The following is an 18,809-nucleotide window of genomic DNA, read 5'->3' as shown; positions in this document are numbered from 1 at the left end:
TTGTTGAATGAATCAAACTGGGATTCAACATCTGGCAGTTAAAGACGCAGCCGTATGATATGAGAAAGCAGAGCACGATGGCCAAGAGCAGGGGCCGTGTCCGTGTCTACATGGTGCGCTCCGTCACACGGCCATCCAGCTGTTTCCAGCTGTCCACATGACACAACCGTGAGCTTCTGGAGGGTGAGGGCTGTGTTTTATCATTCCTGCATTCTTCTTGTTTTCAGCTTTATCAAGATACAATTGGCAAAATGATACTATTTAAAGTGTACAGTGCGATGCTTTGATGTACATGTACCATTGCCCCCGCTTACCTCCCAGCGCTGGGCCTACGGCATAGGAGTTGCTCATTCAATACTTGTTACGTTTGTTGAAAGGCAAGAAAAGGGCTCCTACAAAGAGTCTGGAAGTGTCCGTGACCAACTTTATCTCTTTCCCAGTTTTGCCTCGGGGGCCAGCTGTGTACTAAATTTATTCACTTATTTACTTCGTCAGTCAACAAATGCAGCCCTGCAAAATCATGTGATTGTTATTATTATAAACAGGGTTTTTCCGAAACAAAGTGCAAAGGCCCATTCCTCTAATGCTTCCCCTAGAAGGCTTTTTGTTCCAAACAGAAACTTCAGTGCCTCCATGCAATCAGCACAAATCCCAAGTGCACTCTGTCTGGCCAAGCACAGGGCATTTTTAGCAGCCCCTTCCCTGCTCCAGAATGTTGGAGAGCATTTCCCTGCCGAGAGCCCTCCGCCACCCCTTAAGCGCAATGACGGCTGCTCACCACACAGCAGATGTGTGGTCACACGCAATTAAGTGGGTGCAGGCCGTTAGTGGACAGACGGCATGAAGTATGCACAACTGAGCCAAGAAGCAAACAGTGGAAACCAGAGTGGTAACATGGCTGTGCCCGCCCAGCCACTCGCAGGAGGCTGGACTCGCTTTCTTCCTTCATTTCCTGGCACTCCCCTGAAGCAGCACCAACCGTCCTGCTAGTGTTATAATTCCTGCTTTATAAGGGAGACACCAAGATAGACTGAGGAGCTCACCCCACCTAGGAGGAGGGACGCTGTTCTTCGAGGTGACTGAGGCACTGCCACTTTTTCAGTGGTCGACACCTGAGTGTGGCTACTTTATGGGAACTTTGGGAGCAGTAGATATTTTGGCCCACACCTCCTATTTGGATTGAAAGCCATAACTCAAGTCTTTGTCTAGAGGAAGAAATGCTTTCGGAGGAAAATGAACCTGCCATCTTTATACCAGCCCCTGCTTCATCTCAGAGAGACCTATTCCTGCCATGTTTTTGGTTCATGTCCATTCAGGGTGTGTTTTTTTCAGCGGGGGGATTTGTTCTGAATTATCATATCTTACACAGACCATATGCAATAGCAGTTAACGTTGCATAAATAAAAAGCATCCAACTGATACATGAACCAACACGTGCAGCCTCACATGCATTGTGCTAGGTCAGGGGTCTTCAATCTGGGGCGATTCGGCCCCCACAAGGGATGCTGGGCAACATTTGAAGACCTTTTTGGTCGTGGCAGTTGGGGAAGGAGATGCCACTGGAGAAAGATGCCATCTAGTGAGTAGAGGCCAGGATGCTACAGGGCAGCCCCCACCACAGAATGATGCAGGCCCAATGTCAATAGTGCTAAGGTTGAGAAATCCCGTGCCAAGTGAAAGAAGCAGATTCCAAAGGCTACATGCTGTATAATTCCATTTATATGACATTCTGGAAAAGGGCAAAACCATGCAGAAAGAAAATGCAACTGTGGTTTCCAGAAGCTGGCTGAGGGGAGGGGATTGACTTCCAAAGGGCACAGGGGAATTTGGAAAGGATGGAAATGTTCTCTATCTTGCTTGTGGTGGTGGATCACATATGTATGTGTTGTCAAACCACACAGGAATGTACACTTAAAAGGGTAAATTTGACCTATCTACATCATACCTGAAACAAACAAATAGAATTGCTCTATTTGACCTAAAGCAGTTCTGGAGAATATAGGGGATGGAAAATGGTTACACACACACACACACACACACACACACACACACACACACAAAGGGAAACAAGCTGAAGTGATAAGAAAAAAAATGAAGGAAAATACAAAAAGAACAGATTTTTGTTTATCTTTTGTAACTATCATGCAGTGAATCACACAAATTCAAAATATACAATTTGATAAGTCTTGACTTACGTATATACCTGTTCCACAGTTGGCACTATCATGATGAACCTGTCCCTCACCCTCAAAGGTTTCCTGGGGTCCTTCCCTCCCCAAAGAAGAAGAATGGTGATGACCACAGGGGTGGTTGTCAGAATTTAAATGAATACCAGCATAGAGAGGGCTTTGTTACACACCTGGCTCATTTTCCTTAGGGGGAAGAAATTCTTGTACTGTGAAAGCACCCCACAGCAGAACACCCGTATTCCATGCCTAGATGTGCTGCTTATTCTTGATACTGAGGTGAGGTTGAAGATCAAAGAAGTGCCATGAGCAATGCAGATGTGCTTCATTAGTGCCTTTTGGATGAATGAATGAATGAATGAATGAACGAATGAATACATACACTGGAACTGTGTGTTTAAATATTTAGCTGAAGACGCAAGAACACAAGAGATGTAAAAGAAATGGAGACAAATAAGTTAGATAATCACATGGTACTAAATGCAAGTGCATTTTAAACTTAAATATATCTCAAATCAAATTTGTGTTCTTCCCTAAAGAACACCGTTCCTGCTGAAATCCTTAGGTTAGTGGCTGGTCCCACTGCTCCCTTAGTCCCAAACCAGAAGCCTCACCAGCTACATCCTCAGCTTCCCATTCTCCTTCAGCCTCTCACTCAGTGCCGCAGGTATACATTTCCATCTGTTCGACTTCATTTCTGGAGACTCTTGCCTCCTCTTCATCTCCATGGCAGGTGCCAGCTCTCCTCCTCCGATCTCACAGAGACTCCTGCAGTGCCTCTTAGGTAGCCTTTCCCCTCTGGGCTTCCTTCTCTCACGGCTAGAACTTTCTTAAACCCCTTGGTACTTCCCTGCTTCCCAGCTCTGTGAACTTTCCATTCCCCATATGTGAGGCCCCACCTCCTTGGGTACAGGACTTTCTATTACCGGGACTAAGCTTCCCATTACCCAATCTCTCATCCCACCTGAAGCTTCAGCCATACCTTTGTGTTCCCTTTCTCCAAATACACCACGATCATTCCTTTTCCCACAACTTTTTTTCCTTGTCAATTAAAAAAAATTGTGGGTAAAACCTTATATAAAAAAATTGTGGGTAAAACCTAATTATAACATAAAAGTTACCATTTTAGCCCTTTATTTTTAGGGGCAATAGAGGAAGAGGGAGACAGAGATTCTTAAGCAGGCTCCACACCGGCATCAGGGAAATACAATTCAAACTCTCCATGAGATACCACCTGACACCCGTGAGAATGGCTAAAATTAACAAGACAGGAAACAACAGATGTTGGTGAGGATACAGAGAAAGGGGAGCCCTCTTGCACTGTTGGTGGGAATGCAAGCTGGTGCGGCCACTCTGGAAAACAGTGTGGAGGTTCCTCAATACGTTAAAAATAGAGCTGCCCTACAACCCAGCAATATACTACTTGGTATTTTTACTCCAGAGATATAATTGTAGTGATCTGAAGGGGCACCTGCACCCCAACACTCATAGCAGGAATGTCCACAATAGCCGAACTGCGGAAGGAGCCGAGATGTCCTTGGACAGATGGATGGATAAAGTTGGGGCCTATACATACAATGGAATATCACTCAGCCATCAGAAAGGATGAATACTTACCATTTACATCAATGTGGATGGAACTGGAGGGTATCATGTTGTGCAAAATAATAAGTCAATCAGAGAAAGACACTTATCATATGGTTTCACTCATATGATGGAATATAAGAAACAGTGCAGAGGATCGTAGCGGAAGGGAGGAAAAACTGAATGGGAAGTCATCAGAGAGGCAGAAAAACCATGAGAGACTCTTAAATATCGAAAACAAACTGAGGGTTGCTGGAGGGGAGTTGGGATGGGGGATGGGGTAACTGGGCGTCGGACATTAAGGAGGGCACGTGACGTGACGAGCACTGGGTGTTATACACAACTGACGAGTTATTGAACACTACACCCAAAACTAAGTATGTACTCTATGTTGGCTAATTGAATTCAAATAAAATAAAATAAAATGCCCTTCCTTTTTAAGACTAATTAATATTCCATTGTAGGTGCATAGCACATTTTGTTTATCCCTTCATCTGCCAATGGACATTTGAGTAGTTTCCATCCTCTGGCTGCTGTGAGTAACACTGCTGTGAACATTGGTGTGCAAGTATCTGTTCAAATCCCTGCTTTCAGTTCTTTTTCTCCCCGTACCTTTTTATATTACGTGCTGCTTCTGGCTGGACGATCCACCCAGAGGTATCTTTTACCCTCTTTGTGAAGAATTTCTACTCAACCATCAGGACTCATTTCAAAAGTTCCTCTCCAATAGTCAAGGAGAGGTGCCCTCCTCTGCACTCCCTCAGCCGCACATTCTATGCACTTTTATAGTTCTTCCTTCACTGAACCGCAATTATTTGTGTCATTGTCTTCCTGCCGTACTAAACTATACTTAAGAAGGGAGCTTACCTTGTTCACCCCTCTCCTCCATATATCATGCCTGGTCCATGGTCAGAGCTGCATAAATATTCAAGGACAGGTACTTTAAGGACTGCCTCTGGGTTCTTCAGGCTCAGGCTCTGTGGGGACTCAAGGAATATTAGTCAATGTTGACTTTTATTGTCCATTTGTTCCAGGAAAGGATCCAACACCAAGATGTGACCTTAGAAGTACTTTCTGGCTGCCACGGGGTCCTTACATCCTTGGGGTCTCTGCAGAGGTGACTCACCCTGGTTAAACATTTGAAAGGCTACCCCTCTTGACTCTGTTACTCATCTACCTAGACAGTCCTAATGGGAAGTCTCAAACCAGCTGGACTTTCCTATACACTTTCAACCTGGTGCATTCCGTTCTACTTGTACCCAAGTCTGAGGACCTGAGGAACAGAGTGAGTTTTAGAGTTGGAATGCACTCAGCGTCAGATTCAAGAAGCATTTTCTCAACTCTTTGAAGAATTACTCTTCTACAGGCCAAGAATTGAGTAATTTTAGTAAAGCCATGGGAAACCCAAAAGTTGGGTCTTAGCTCCCCAGCCACCCTCCCTTCCCCCTTTTTCCTGGCTCTGTCCTCTCCCTGCCCGTTCTATCTTTCCTTCCTAACTATCCTACTGTATACTCTTAGCCTTTTCCTTACCTATGATCTTGACTCTCAGAGAGGAGAAAACATCTCACCTGCCTTGAATAATGATATACCCTACACCTCACAGTGCATGGCATGCATATGTTTATCCTTTCATTCACTTACTTAGACTTCTGTCCACCACCCTGGAGGGATCCAGGTATCTGTTCACATTTGAGAAGGGGATGTTAGGGTCACGCTCCCTCCCTTAGCCAGGAAGCATATGCACACATGTGTGCATATGCCTTTGAAGAATGTTCGTTTACTTTTTTTTTGTTTGTTTGTTTACTTCTTAATAAAGTTCGAGTGGTATAGTCTGATCTACTTTGAGTCTGGAGTGTGTTGAGGAGTTTTGAGGGGGTTCTTTGGATAACTCCTCCCATTTCACATTAACCTCTAAAACATCAGGACTGTAGGGGAGGAAAAAATCTTTTTTCTCTCTACTCTTTTAGGTTCTAAGCTGAGACTCCTCCTGTACTAAAAAGAGAAAAACAAACAGAAATTTAATAGCATGTATACCTCCTATATACATGGAAGATATCCAGGAAAACTGAGTCATTCCCTGAAATGGCCTAAGCCACCACCTTAAATAATATCTCCAGCTAAAAACTCAAGATGAGTGAGTCAAGACTCAAGACTCAAATGAGGGTGGAGGGAGAGCCAGTTGTGGAAGGTTATTAGGCAAAACAGAGCAAACAAGAGTATGATTATTATGCAGATTTAAGCCATGCTTTCCCCATTGATAAGTTTCTGAAGATTTAGTCATCCTTCTCTTCCTGATTCAGAGAAGGAGACACTGTTCCAAGTAGAGATTTGTACCAATGGTTAGGGATACTGACCCCCTTGCAGCCAAGAATCCACACATAACTTTTGACTCCCCTACAATTTCTCTACTAAAAGCCTATTGCTGACCTTACCAATAACATAAAAAGTTGATTGGCACATATTTTATATGTTATATGTATTATATACTATATTCTTAAATAAGCTAGAGAGATGAAAATGTTATTAAGAAAATCATAAGGCATAAAATATACATTTATAGTACTGAACTTTATTTATCAAAAACAGTTTATCTACATAGGACCGACATGGTTCAAATTCATGTTGTTCAAGGGCCAACTGTAAATGTTTCTCTTTTTTTCTAAAGATGTTATTTCTTTGATGAAGAAAGAGAGAGCACAAGCAGGGGGAGGGATAAAGGGAGAGGCAGAAGCAGGCTCCCCACTGAGCAGGGAGCCCAATGTGGGGCTGGATCCCAGGACCCTGGGATCATGACCTGAGCCAAAAGCAGACACTTAACTAACTGAGCCACCCAAGTGCCCCTGTGAATGTTTCTTTCAAAAGGTTAACTACTCAGTTTTTAGAGCTTCTCCTGTATCTGCTGTTTCTTAAAAATAATCAGCCTAAAATAATTCTTATGCCAAAGAGTCATATTTTGGGGTGGAAAACGTGGCTCCCTTTCAGGACTAATCCCACAGCTAGCCCTAGGCCAGCAAAGAGTACCAGAGAAGCTCTTACTGGGATCCTTCTCCAACTCCTTGCTATTCCCTTAACCTTAGTTGCCTCCTCCTGCCCTTTCCACTCCAGACCACAACACGTCTCTTTCTAGGTGTCAGTCACCACCTACTTCACCAGCCCAACTGCCAGATGGGGGACAGAAGGGACCTGAGGTCTTGCAATTTGAGGAGGAGGGAAACAAAATGAAGATGGACATCTGTTCTATATTGGAATGTCTCAACAAACAAACAAACAAACAAACAAACAAACAAACCATTTTAGGTGCATCTCCAGGTATAAAAATGAACCAGCTAACAGAGTTTCAGCACCTAGCATGGCATAGGGGGCCTTCTAGGTTACATTACAATATTCAGTTCACTTACTTTTGGGGACAAGAACTCCAGAAAGTCAGGATAGGGGAGGGGAAGAGAAGTAAGAGAAAAAGAAAAGCCCATCCCCTCCCCAATGAAGACAAAGTAGAGATAACTGGTCCCATAGGAAACCACTGCAGCAATTGAGGCCATGAATTAAGGTGATGGCTCTTGGCTTCACACCTACATACTTACTTAGTGGCCAGATGAGAAAAACAAGAACAGATGTTAGGAAAAGATGATGATAATGACTATTTGGGGCTGGTACCATCAATTCTTACCTTTCTCCTATTTGGACATGCATATCTGCTCTTGTTCCCTCTGGTCTGTTTCCTTCATGGTGGTCTGAGTGATTGCCTTGAGAGCAAACTGCTCAGATCTGATCAGGGCCTTCTCGATTCTCATAGCTATCATCCAAAGTCCTCGATGTGACCTCCTGTACCTCACATGCATCACCCTGCCTGCTCTCCAGCCTCTTTGTTTAGTCTGTCATTCCCAATAGATAGTAAATTCCATGAAGGCTGGGAATGCATCTATCTAGTTCTTGACTTCATCTGCAGCGCCTGTGACAAAGTTGGTTCTGGAGAGGGTTTGGGAGAGAGAGAGTATAAGAATGAACACTATCTAACTGAAGATTCTAGCAGAGAGTTAGAGCTATAAATTTGGGATACCATTAGCATCAAGAACGTAGATACAAAAATAGAAGCAAATGAATTTGTATATAGTGAGAAGACAGGGTGGCTGGAGTCAAATCCTTGGGGAACAATGGCATTTTATGTGGCCACATAAGTGAGGAAGGATAAGCAATCTAAAGGAGGCTGGCTGAGAAGGAGCTGCTAATGGCTGCTCAGGGAACCGTCAGAGAGCCTAGGCAACAGGAAGGATTGTCAAGTGCTCGCATGAGACCCATAGAAGAAGGATTGGTGACAGACCAAGTTTACAGGCAATGTAAGGGATAGAGGAGCAAGTTAAATGACACCAAGGGGAGATGATCTGGCCACTGAGGAGCAAGGGACACTCTACAAGGAAGTCAGGACTTCTTAAAAAAAAAGAAAAAAATCAATATCATTTTTTTAAAAAGGGGTGAGGAAGTTCAAGATCAAGAAACTAAAAAGACTGAACCACAACAATATGTTGGATTGTATCCTGGTTCAGGAGAAAACAAAACTAAGGTTAGCTGTGTGGATATTTGGAGGAAGAGCCTCCCAAGGAGAGGACACAGTGAGTACAGAGGGAGACCCTGTCCTGGCCCTTTAAAGGAATGGCAAGGAGCCCAGTGAGGCTAGAGAGGGTGAGAAAGTTTCAAGGAGGGTAGAAGGTGTAGGGTCCTTGTAAAGACTTTGGACTTGACTCGATCTTCAACATGCTATTGAAATGTCTATTTGACATCCAAGTGGTCATGTTGAGTAGGCCTTTGGGAAAACAAGTCTGAAATCCAGGGGAGAAGCTAAGGAGATAAAAATGTGGGGGTCATCAGCATATGCCGTAATTGCAAAGCCATGAGGCTGCATGAAATCATCAAGGAAATGAGTATAAAGAGAAGGTTCGAGCAGTGCTCACTGGGATGCTCTGAGACAAGAGGCCAGGAGGCCAGGAGAGACGAGCCAACGTGGTTCTGAAGGACTGGCCAGCACAGAGGGGAGAACCCAAAGAAAGCAGTGGAGTGAAGTCCAGTGAGAGCAGCGTCTCGGGGAGGAGGAGTTGGCCCCCTACTGCTGGGAGGTCGAGGATGAGGCCTGACACCTGATTCATCCGCACAGGACCGCTGACCCTGACCTCGGCAGGGCAGTTCCGGTGGAGTGAGGTGGGTAAAAGCCTGAGCAGATGGAGCGCAGGAGAGATCAAGAAGGGAATAACTGGACACCAGAGTCCAGGCGACTGAAACAGGAGCTGAGAGATGGGTTCACAGCCAAAGGGGAAGTTAGGTCGAGAGAAGTTTTGGCTTTTGGGTTTTCTTTCTTGTCTTTGTTTTAAGATTGGAGAAAAGATAGCGCGTCCATATGCTGATTGGACAGAGTGAGGGAACCAGTGTGATTACAGGGGCGAGCAGGGGCTCTCTGCCATATGGGAGAGGTCTGGGCAGCTTGATAAACCGAGTCCCAGGAGATGGGTGACACCTCAGGGAGCAGAAACAACAGAGAGGCCGGGGTGCTGGCTCCCAGCCGGCCTCCCTGCCTCCAGTGGCTGTGTCCTACCCTCCTGTTGACACCAGAATCTGGCTTTCCCCGCAGCCACTTTGCCTGGAGCCCAATTAAGGCAAAGATACAAATTCGCCCAGCCACGGCCCCATGAAGTCTGGCCTCAGGGCTGCAGCCCATTTGGAAAACGTTTTAATTTCATTTGTGTGTTTTTTCAATTTGATTATTAAGTGTTGTTTGCACATGGATGGGGGGAAGGCCTGTTTTTATTCGCTGAGCCCCCTTCCTCCCTGGCCTGCGTGCCTCCCTGGTGAGTAATGGGGAGGCTGCTTTTCTGGAACACAAGGGAAAACTTCCAGCAAATTGCAAAAGCATGTTCCTTCCTTGAAAAATCCTTTCACACTTGTTTTTTACTCCGTTCGTAAAGTTCATGAAAAGCCTCCATAAAAGTACTTTAAAACGCCATAACTTTCTTTGTTCTCCATATCAGACTTTCTTTTTCTCTCTTAAGGGGGTATGTAATTTAAAGGGATAATAAACAGAACCTAAGGCCAGCGGTGGGCGTGGTGTGATGAAGGGAATGGGGCACACTGTGGAAATGACAGAGGTTGGCAGGTTGGGGGTGCAGGAGGAGGAAACTCCATCTGCATTTTCGGGAAATGACACCCCGATGCTTCCCCCCCAGCCTCTTAGATCTGTTTCTCAAGTCGTTAACATCGACCACAGGACTAGGGCAGCAGGGCAGACAGAAGGGGCACCGTCAGAAAGGCTCGGGACAGCCACACATCCTTTCAGCCCCCTGAAATATAAGGGGAGTGGGACATGGGACAACAGGAAGGCATGCTGTCCGGTGTCAAGAATTTGTGCAGGAGGTTCTGGTCTGAGAGCTACAGGGGGATGTCGTCTCAGGAAGAGCCTCCGAGAGCTCTTCAAGGGGATGGAGCCATACAAGGAGTTCCTCCGGCCAGAGAGGTATCCTGGCCTGGGTCGCTGTGGGGCTGTGGGACCAGGGGAGGAGCTGAGTGCAGGGGATGCAGCTCCTGGGGGCAGCCCAGGGAAGCACTGTGGGGGGCTCAGTGGCAGTGCTTGGGACTGGGACCTGTGCCTTAGCCAGTCACCCATCTAATCCCTGTGATTGGGAGTTGTCATCCCCCTTCCCCTCCTTGCTGATGTGAGCCCACCCAGGGCTGCCCATCTGACATTTCTGTCATTAGCCCTTCTAATGACAATGGCAAAGTAACAATGGTTCCCCCACACCCCATTTCCCTCTCTATAGCACCTGCTTCCCTCCCAAAAGCTCCTCACCTTGGGAGAACCAACAGTGCCCGTCCCCTCCCTTAGGGCCTGGGCTGGACCCAAGGGCCCCGGTGCCTTCTGCTGCTAAGGCAGCGGCCCAGTGGGCCCTCCTGCAGGCCTGGCCACTGCCCACCTCTTCCTCTCCCCAGCTTGGCGAGTTGCCTCCTCTCTGTTCCGCCTTCTCCTCACTCCCCTTCCTCTTTCTGCCCCTCTGAACTTCAGACTCTCCCTCTCCTTCCCACTCCCTTTGGCAGAGGGCCACGGAATAATCAGGAGTTGGCCTTGGTGGCCTCAAGCTCTGGACAGTTTCTTGCTAAGCTGTGGTTTCCCTAAAGGCCCCTCACTAGGCTCCACACTTGGGGTTCCCCCCCCTTCCCGCCCCGGAAAACCCTCTTGGGCCCTCAGGGGAGGGTGGGTCAGTAACTGTGTCTTTCTTTGTGCCAGCCCCAGGGATAACCCCAGCCCACACATCCTACTTCCTCCAACACCTCACATTCTAGCTTTATCTTCATTTTGCAAATGGAGAAACTGAGGCTCAGAGAGACAAATTTATCTGCTCTCTGCTGCTTCTGCTGCCATAATTGTACCTAACTGGGGAAGCTCTTGCTAAATGCATCTAATTTTTCCATCTTCTTGTTGGGAAAGACCTGGTCGACGAGCTTGCACCAGGGATATTAAACCCAGTTCTCTGAACGTTCACGCCTCTTCCGCAGCCTCTCATTGAGACCCTCAGTGTAGCAGAAGCTTCATGCATGCTGTGGCTCTTCCCCTATCCCAGGCTCCACCAGAACCATTGAGCGTGAGCAAAACTGTGTGTGTGTGTGTGTGTGTGTGTGTGTTTTTAAGATTTTTATTTATTTATTCATGAGAGAGAGAGAGAGAGAGAGAGACAGAGACACAGGCAGAGGCAGAAGCAGGCTCCATGCAGGGAGCCTGATGTGGGACTTGGTCCCAGGACTCCAGGATCACGGTGCTAAACTGCTGAGCCATCCAGGGATCCCCTAAAACCGTGTTTTGACACAGCTCCCAGCTCCTCGAGATAACCCCTGCCAACCACTTGAACACACGATGCTCTCGTATGTGCTTGCGATGGAATCGTTTCAGCCTTGCAAACCCAGGACGGTCAGCTCCTTTGCAGTGAATACGCTCCCTCAATTAACTTGGGATTTGGGGAACCTAATAAAGAAGTTTTATTAAATGCAAAGAAGATCATCACTTTCAAATGTCCCAGTGGAGAAGTCTGAGCCAGATCCCTGTGATGATTTGTCTGAACCAACTGGTCCTTTATAGGGAGGTAAGTGAGAGCAGTTTGGTCAGGCGGCCAAGAGAAGCCGTCCCCCCTCCCCCCGCTTGGCCCCTGGAAGGCTCTTTTTAGGACATGCTGGTTTATATGCACGCTGATAGCTGTTTCATATCTGGGCTGAGGGGTTTGATGGAGCTGTTGCCCCACATCCAGCACACGCGGCACAGCATGGTTAGCAGGGAGTGTTTATGGGGCTCACCGCTAATGACTCCCATTTATGGAACATGTGTGGAGCAGCTGAGTGGGGCCGGCTAAGACAGGACATCAGTAAGGCCTGGGTTTTGCAGCCCGGCTGCACGCACAGGCTTTCCCAAGCAGCTGCAAGGATGGGTCTGGTACAGGGTTCTGGGGGAATCCAAGGCTCCCCAGAACTCCACTTTCAAAGTGCTAACCATGCCCTGCCAAAGACGGCTTTGCCAGGCAAGCTGCTGGCCAGACTGATTGGACGAGGTCAATAGTAAGAATTCTTGCTATTATAATAGAAAAATCTAAAAAAAAAAAAAAAAAAAGAAAAAATCTAATACTTATCATTTGCACCCCTCATGCCAGAGATGGTGGAAAGCACGCACAAATATATATATATATTCTTTTCTTTCATTTAGTCTTCAAACCGGCCTGTGAAGTTGGTAATATTTATTGCTTGTTCCATCTTCATTGTACAGAGACAGGCAAAGGCAGAGAGATACCAAGTGGCTTGCACAAGGCCACAGAACTGGGGTTTCAACCCTGGTGATCTAACTCCAGGGCCCAGGTATGGAGGTGTGGAGACCTGAATTCTGGAATTTCACTCACTAAAACATGATAGTGGTTATGGCAGGATGACATAGCGGTTTGCTATTAGAGAGACCTAGATGTGAGCTTCAGTCTCAACTTACATGAGCTCCTTCAGCCTGGTAGTGACACCTACCAGTGAGCCTCAACCCAGGGCCCCCCCTGCAGAATAAGCCCCTCATGAACGTGTGACAAGGCACCGGCACCCACACCCACACCCCCTGTGGTCGGTGGAACCGTGAGACCCAGTGTAGATCCCCCGGGGCAGGAGCGTGAACTGGAGCCCTGCTTCTACAGTGCCACAGCTGTGCGCCCCTAGACAAGTCCCACAACCACCCTGAGCCTCAGCTTCCTCAGAGTAGGATGGGACAATAATATTGCTCACAACAGAGCTGATAACAACAGGGGGTCAAGGACCACACCGAGTGGCTGTGAGGCACCCCTTTTGCAGCTTCCAAGGCACGTGGAAGTGCTGCCTCTTGTCTTTGGGAACGCTTGGATTTCTCCCTTTTGAGCACAGCCGCCCCGCACATTGCACGTGGTTATGAGCAGTGAAGGAAACAGAAACCCGACCTTCAAAGTGCTTATGCGCTCCAGGGGGAAGATGGGACCAACAAAAATAAAGCATTCATTAAAAACAAAAATGACATGTCCATATACACACATCCTTGTAGATAATCACTCACAGCCGTGCAGAGACTGGTGCCGGGGCTGCAAGATTTTGCTGGAGAGCATGAGAAGACATCTGGGAAGGGTTCTGGAAGGAGGGAGATTTAGGGCAGGGGAAGGAGCGTCCCTCCTGGAGTGGGAGCTCGAGTTTATTTCTTCCTCATCTTGCATCCCCTGCACCCAGCAAACAGTAGGTGCTTAATGCATGCTTGCCGAACGAGAACAGGAAGTGGAGAGAGGGGGTTCCAAGCAGAGGAAGTGAACAGTGCGGTGGTGACTCAGAGGTAAGGCTGGCGTTGCACCAAGTGCTGAAGGCATGAGTTTATTTTTCTTTAGTGTTTTCGGTCAGGGTTTGGCCCCTGATAAGCCTGGGGGGTGGGGGGGGTGGAGAGAGAGAGAGGCGGGGATGGGCAGCCTTCCGTTATGGGTTTCGTCGTGGCCCACCTTCACGCGCCCTGTACACACACTGTCCGTGCCTGACGTCGGATCCTAGCCCGAAGCAGTTGAAAACTGCTCACCTTGGAGCACAGACACGTTTGGTTGTCTCCCCAACATCTGCTTCTTCCTTCTTCTTCCCTTACAACACCCCAGTTTGGTTCAAGATCACTTCCTCCGGGAAGGTAACTATGATGGCTTTGCCATACGCAGCAGGGCCAGCCCAAGTTTTGCTTCCCAGCGTCTCCCTTCCTGCGTGGTTCCGGTGGGGCCACGAGAGATGCCTTTGTCTGAGATTTGGAGGGTCCGCGTCAAGCTCAGAAGATCGGAGTGGGATCACCAAGCTCATCTCATCATCATCAAGGAACGGTGGCCCTGCTTCGCCTTCAATCTGGAGCCTCCTTTGACTCCTCCAATGCCTTGGGGATCTTGGATCTCAGTGACGACGGGCCCCCGCCTCTTCTGCAGAGTGCTGAGCTTGGGGACCCTCAGAACGGCCCCGGCTCCAGTCCGTCCCTGTCCAGCTTGTCCTTGCTCTCCCGCGTGTCACACCTACCTTGTCTTCCTCACTTCCTGCTCCGTGGGCTTTGAAGCCGCAGCATCAGATGCAAAGACAGCAGGCCTATAGAGAGGGTTTAACCAGCTCTCACAGTTGCAGAGCGTGAAGACCTTGCTACAAATCCGATTGCATGTTTTTATGGAGAGCAATTCTCTAGGGGTTCTGCAACTCTGAACCCTCGCTGATGATACAGGTTCCTATGGACACCATAGCCCCAGCTCAGGAGTGAATTCTGGTTGGTCTGAGCCAATCATGGTGCTCCTGGCCCCCTTGCTGGTAAAGGGTTTAGGTATGGGCAAGACCTGAGTCTAATCAGTTATGGAAACTCCAGTAGGGGGTTTCAAGGGGCAAAGGCTGAGAAAGAGGCCAAAAAAAAAAAAAAACAAAAAACAAAAAACAAAACAAAAAAAAAAACAAAACAACGATGGTGTTCTTCTATTAGGCGTTGTATCTGAATAACTTGGCATGGAGGCAGCCGCTACAGCCATGTGGGGGTATTGTCCCAAGAAGTAAGCTGAGGACCAAGCTAGAGAGAAAACATGGAAAGAACCTGTATCCTTGTAGATATAGATGAGCTGAGGAATTAACCTTCCTCGAAATTGCCTACCCCTGGAGTTCCAGTTATGTGAGAGAGTGTTTTGTCATCATTTAAGCCATTTGAGTCAGGGTTTCCTGTTTCTTGAAGCCAAAGGCATCCTAGTCCAATTCCCACCCCAAAAAAGAAGCCTCAGACTTTCTTCTTGCGATGGATCCCAACGTTTCCATCCACTAGGAGCTTTTCCAAAAGGGAAGTGGTCAGCTTGGCGTGAACTTGGTATCTGGCCTCCTCTTGCTTGGTCTTCTCATCAGAGAGAATGGAAGATGAACACCCCAGCAATCAACAGAGGATGTAAGAGTAAACAGTAGAATTTGGGATTACCAAGATGGTTTCCAGATTATAGCCCAAAGAAAAGTGGGATAAGGCTGCAATTATGGTAATCATGACAATCGGGTCTATCAATAGGATGCAAGTAACAGGAAGCCATCGTGACTGGTCCTTACCTCTCATCTCTCAGCTCCCAGCTCACCCTTTGGCTCTGTGGCGAGGGGACGGTACTCTGTAAGCCACATTGCACAGACTGGTTTTCTATGATGTTCTGCCGGTTAGAGGCACTAGAGGAAGATTCGGAGACAGAAGGAGAGAAGAACTTCATTTCTGACTTTCAGCTCCTGGCAGTGTCTCTCCAGCAGGCATCGACAGTGGACTCACTTCCAGCTCCTTTTGGGACTCCCAGAGCCCCCTCACCATGGCCCTGAAGAGGAACTAGACCATCAGCCGTGTCCCTTGGGACGTGGGGTGCCGGCTGCACTAGCTTCTCATCCCATGGGCCATGTGCTCTGGGCCATCAGAGCAACCACCCTGCCACTTTAGGGATGCGAGCACCCATCACATCCTGCCCCCTCTCCCCTTAGTGGTCTGAGAGCTTCAAGGGTCTGAACACAAGCCATGCGGGTTTCCCCCCGGGAGCCCAGCACAATCGCATGAGACCCTCTCTCTCCAAGGTCATAAGCTCTGGCAACCACCCTCTCTCTCTTTTTCTGTTGGCTCAGGACTTATTAATCTCTGGGTTACCTCAGCATCCTCCTTCTGATCTCTTGCTTGTGTAACAAATTCTTTTATTAAGCCCCTGTGTTTTGAAATATCTCGTGTGGTTTCTCTTTCTTCTGACTAGACCCCAACCAATCGAGAAAAATTTATTAGATCACGTAACCCAAAAGTCCAGATTGAGAACAGTCTTCGGGCACAATTTATTCCAGAGGGTCTAAATCTTACAAGGGCCCCATTCTGTTTTCTAACATTTTCTCACCACTGATCTTTGCTGTATGTGGATTGTTTTCAGAATGGCTACCTTCCAGGTAGCAAGAATGGCTACAGCAGTTTCATTCCTCACACCCATAAACCATGCTGCCTCCAAAGAAGGGAGAGAATACGTTGGCCCTCAGTTTCTAAGTAAGAGCCCGAACTTCACTTTGCTTGTAACTGGCTTTGGCCAGTTGCCCAAAACTGAGCCAATCACTGTGGCCAAGGCCCAAGCCCATTGACTGGTTTGAGCTAGACCACACATCCTCTGCAGGCTGACTTGAGCATGGAGCCCACAGATGGAAATCAGGGCTTCCTGGGAAGTGACAGACTGAGGCCAGGGAGATGAACAATTGTTCCCTGTACTTCAGCTCAGATTGTCCAGGATAACGCCAATTTCATATTTCTGTTATTTTTTTATTTTTATTTTTAAAAATGTTTATTTATTTGAGAGAAAGAAGAGGAAGAGAGAGAGAGAGAGAAAGAGAGAGTAGGAGTAGGGGCAGAGGCGGAGGGAGAAGCAGACTTCCCGCTCGCTGAACAGGGAGCCCGATGCAGGGCTCGATCCCAGGATCCTGAGATCGCGACCTGAGCTGAAGGCAGAGGCTTAACCAACTTAGCCACTGAGGTGCCCATAGTGTTGTTTTTTGAAAATATCTTTTAAAATATATAACCAAATACACAGTGGTGACTTTTTAGCTACAACATCAAAAGGACACTCCATGAACTTCATTAAACTTAAAAACTCCTGCTTTATGACAGACTCTATGGAGAGGTTGAGAAGATAAGGAACAGGCTAAGAGAAAAAAATTTCAAGGACCTGTCTGAAAAGGGCAGCTACCCAAAATTTACAAAGAACTCTTAAAACTCAACAATAAGAAAACAAGCAACCTAATTAAAAAATGCTAGTGACCTTAACAATCACCTCGCTAAGGAAGATATGCAGGCGGTAATCAAGCATAAGGAAACATGCTCCACATCATATATTATCAGGGAAATGCAAACTAAAACAACAACCAACACCACTACAGACCTGTTGGAACGGCCCCAAATCAGAACACTGACAAGGCCAAATGCTATCAAAATGTGAAGCAACACGAACTCACATTTGTTGCTGGAGGAAATGCGAAATGGGGCTGCCATTTCGGAAAATAATTAGGCAGTTTCTTATAAAACTAAACATACTCTTATCACACAACACAGCAGTTGTGCTCTTTGATATTTACCCAGAGGAGCTGAAAATTTACGTGCACGTGGAAACGTGCCCACAGGTGTTTCTGGCAGCTTTATCAATGGTTGCCAAAACTCAGAAGCCACCAAGGTGTCCTTTGGTAGGTGAAAGGATAAACGAGCACATCCAGACGACGGCATCTTACTTAGCACTAAAAAGAAACGTTACCAAGCCATGAAAAGACCTTAAATGCATATTACTAAGTGAAAAAGCCAACCTGAAAAGGCTACAGACTGAATGATTCCAACTGTATGTGGTCTGGAAGAGGCAAAACCAACGAGAAGGGGAGAAATATCGATGGTTGCCAGGGATGGGAGGGGAGGGATGAACAGGCAGGTCAGAGAGGATTTTTAGGGGAGTGAAAATACTCTGAAAATGATAAGGGTGGATATATGTTATAACACATTTGTCTAAACCCATAGAACATACAACACCAAGAGTGAACCTGAAGGCAAACTATGGGCTTGAGGTGATTATGTGTCAGTGTAAGTTCATCAATGCAACACAGTCCCCCCGGGGGTGGGGAGGATGGTGATAACGGGGCCGGCCGTGTATGTGTGGGGGCAGGGATATATGGGGAATCTCTTTCCTCTCAAATTTATCGGGAACCTAAAACTGCTCTGAAAAAAAAATAGTCTTTAAAATAAACAAAACACACACACACACACACACACACACGCGCACACACACACGCAGGGTCCTACAGCTATCTCTCTATCTCTCTATACATTTATCCCCTTTTCAAATATCTTCACAAATGAGAAATAACCCTTCGGTCAACCCTGTGTCTCCATTTAGGTTTCCCAAGTGACGTTCCCCAGAGCTGTGAGGGAGACAGACCGATGAGTTGCGAGCCCCAGAGAAGTTGTTTCCATCTCTTTGTGGTCAAAGAAGTGATGAGGAAGATGTTGATGAGCCGCAATTTACGGGAAATGCTTTTTTATTTTTAACTTACATTAGTTCACATTCATTGGAAACGTAACCTACGAGAGCTCATTTCCACCATCTGGCAGCAACAAGCTCATCCCCGGCACCCAAGGGTCCGGAGGATCCTAGAGAGGCCATTGTCTTCCAGCAACGACTTCCAAAGTCACTGAGAGTTGTTTAGTCCCTCCAGTCCTTAGGAGCCAAGTTGTTCTGTGCAATAAAACCATATTCTTTTCTTTGAACTTTTCTCCCCTTCTCTCTCCCTCTTTTTTCACCGATGAAAGAATTAAGGCCCAGAGACATTAATTGGTTTGCCCAGAGTCCTAGAGCCCAGCCAAGACTCTAAGTGAGAACATGAAGTCCCGTCCTAGGCCACATCCCAACGCAAGGCCATCTTGTTTCCCAGATGTTTCTTGGAGACTTCCAGGAGCTTCAGTGCCCTTTCAAGGGCAGCATCTGAGCATCCCGATGTGTGTGTTGTCTC

At 47.1% G+C, this 18,809-nt stretch overlaps 1 long non-coding RNA gene across 1 annotated transcript; it reads left to right on the top strand.

Annotated features, from left to right (window-relative positions):
- Positions 1-8,737: 8,737 nt before the first annotated feature.
- Positions 8,738-18,572, top strand: LOC121489981. Its single transcript, XR_005987475.1, has 2 exons — positions 8,738-8,960; positions 18,197-18,572. It is a non-coding gene; the product is annotated as an uncharacterized LOC121489981 (long non-coding RNA).
- The last annotated feature ends 237 nt before the right edge of the window (positions 18,573-18,809 follow it).

Source organism: Vulpes lagopus, chromosome 4 (assembly GCF_018345385.1).
Source record: "Vulpes lagopus strain Blue_001 chromosome 4, ASM1834538v1, whole genome shotgun sequence".
NCBI lineage: Eukaryota > Metazoa > Chordata > Mammalia > Carnivora > Canidae > Vulpes > Vulpes lagopus.
Note: the sequence above shows the minus strand (reverse complement) of the source record. Positions and strands in the feature narration are given on the sequence as shown.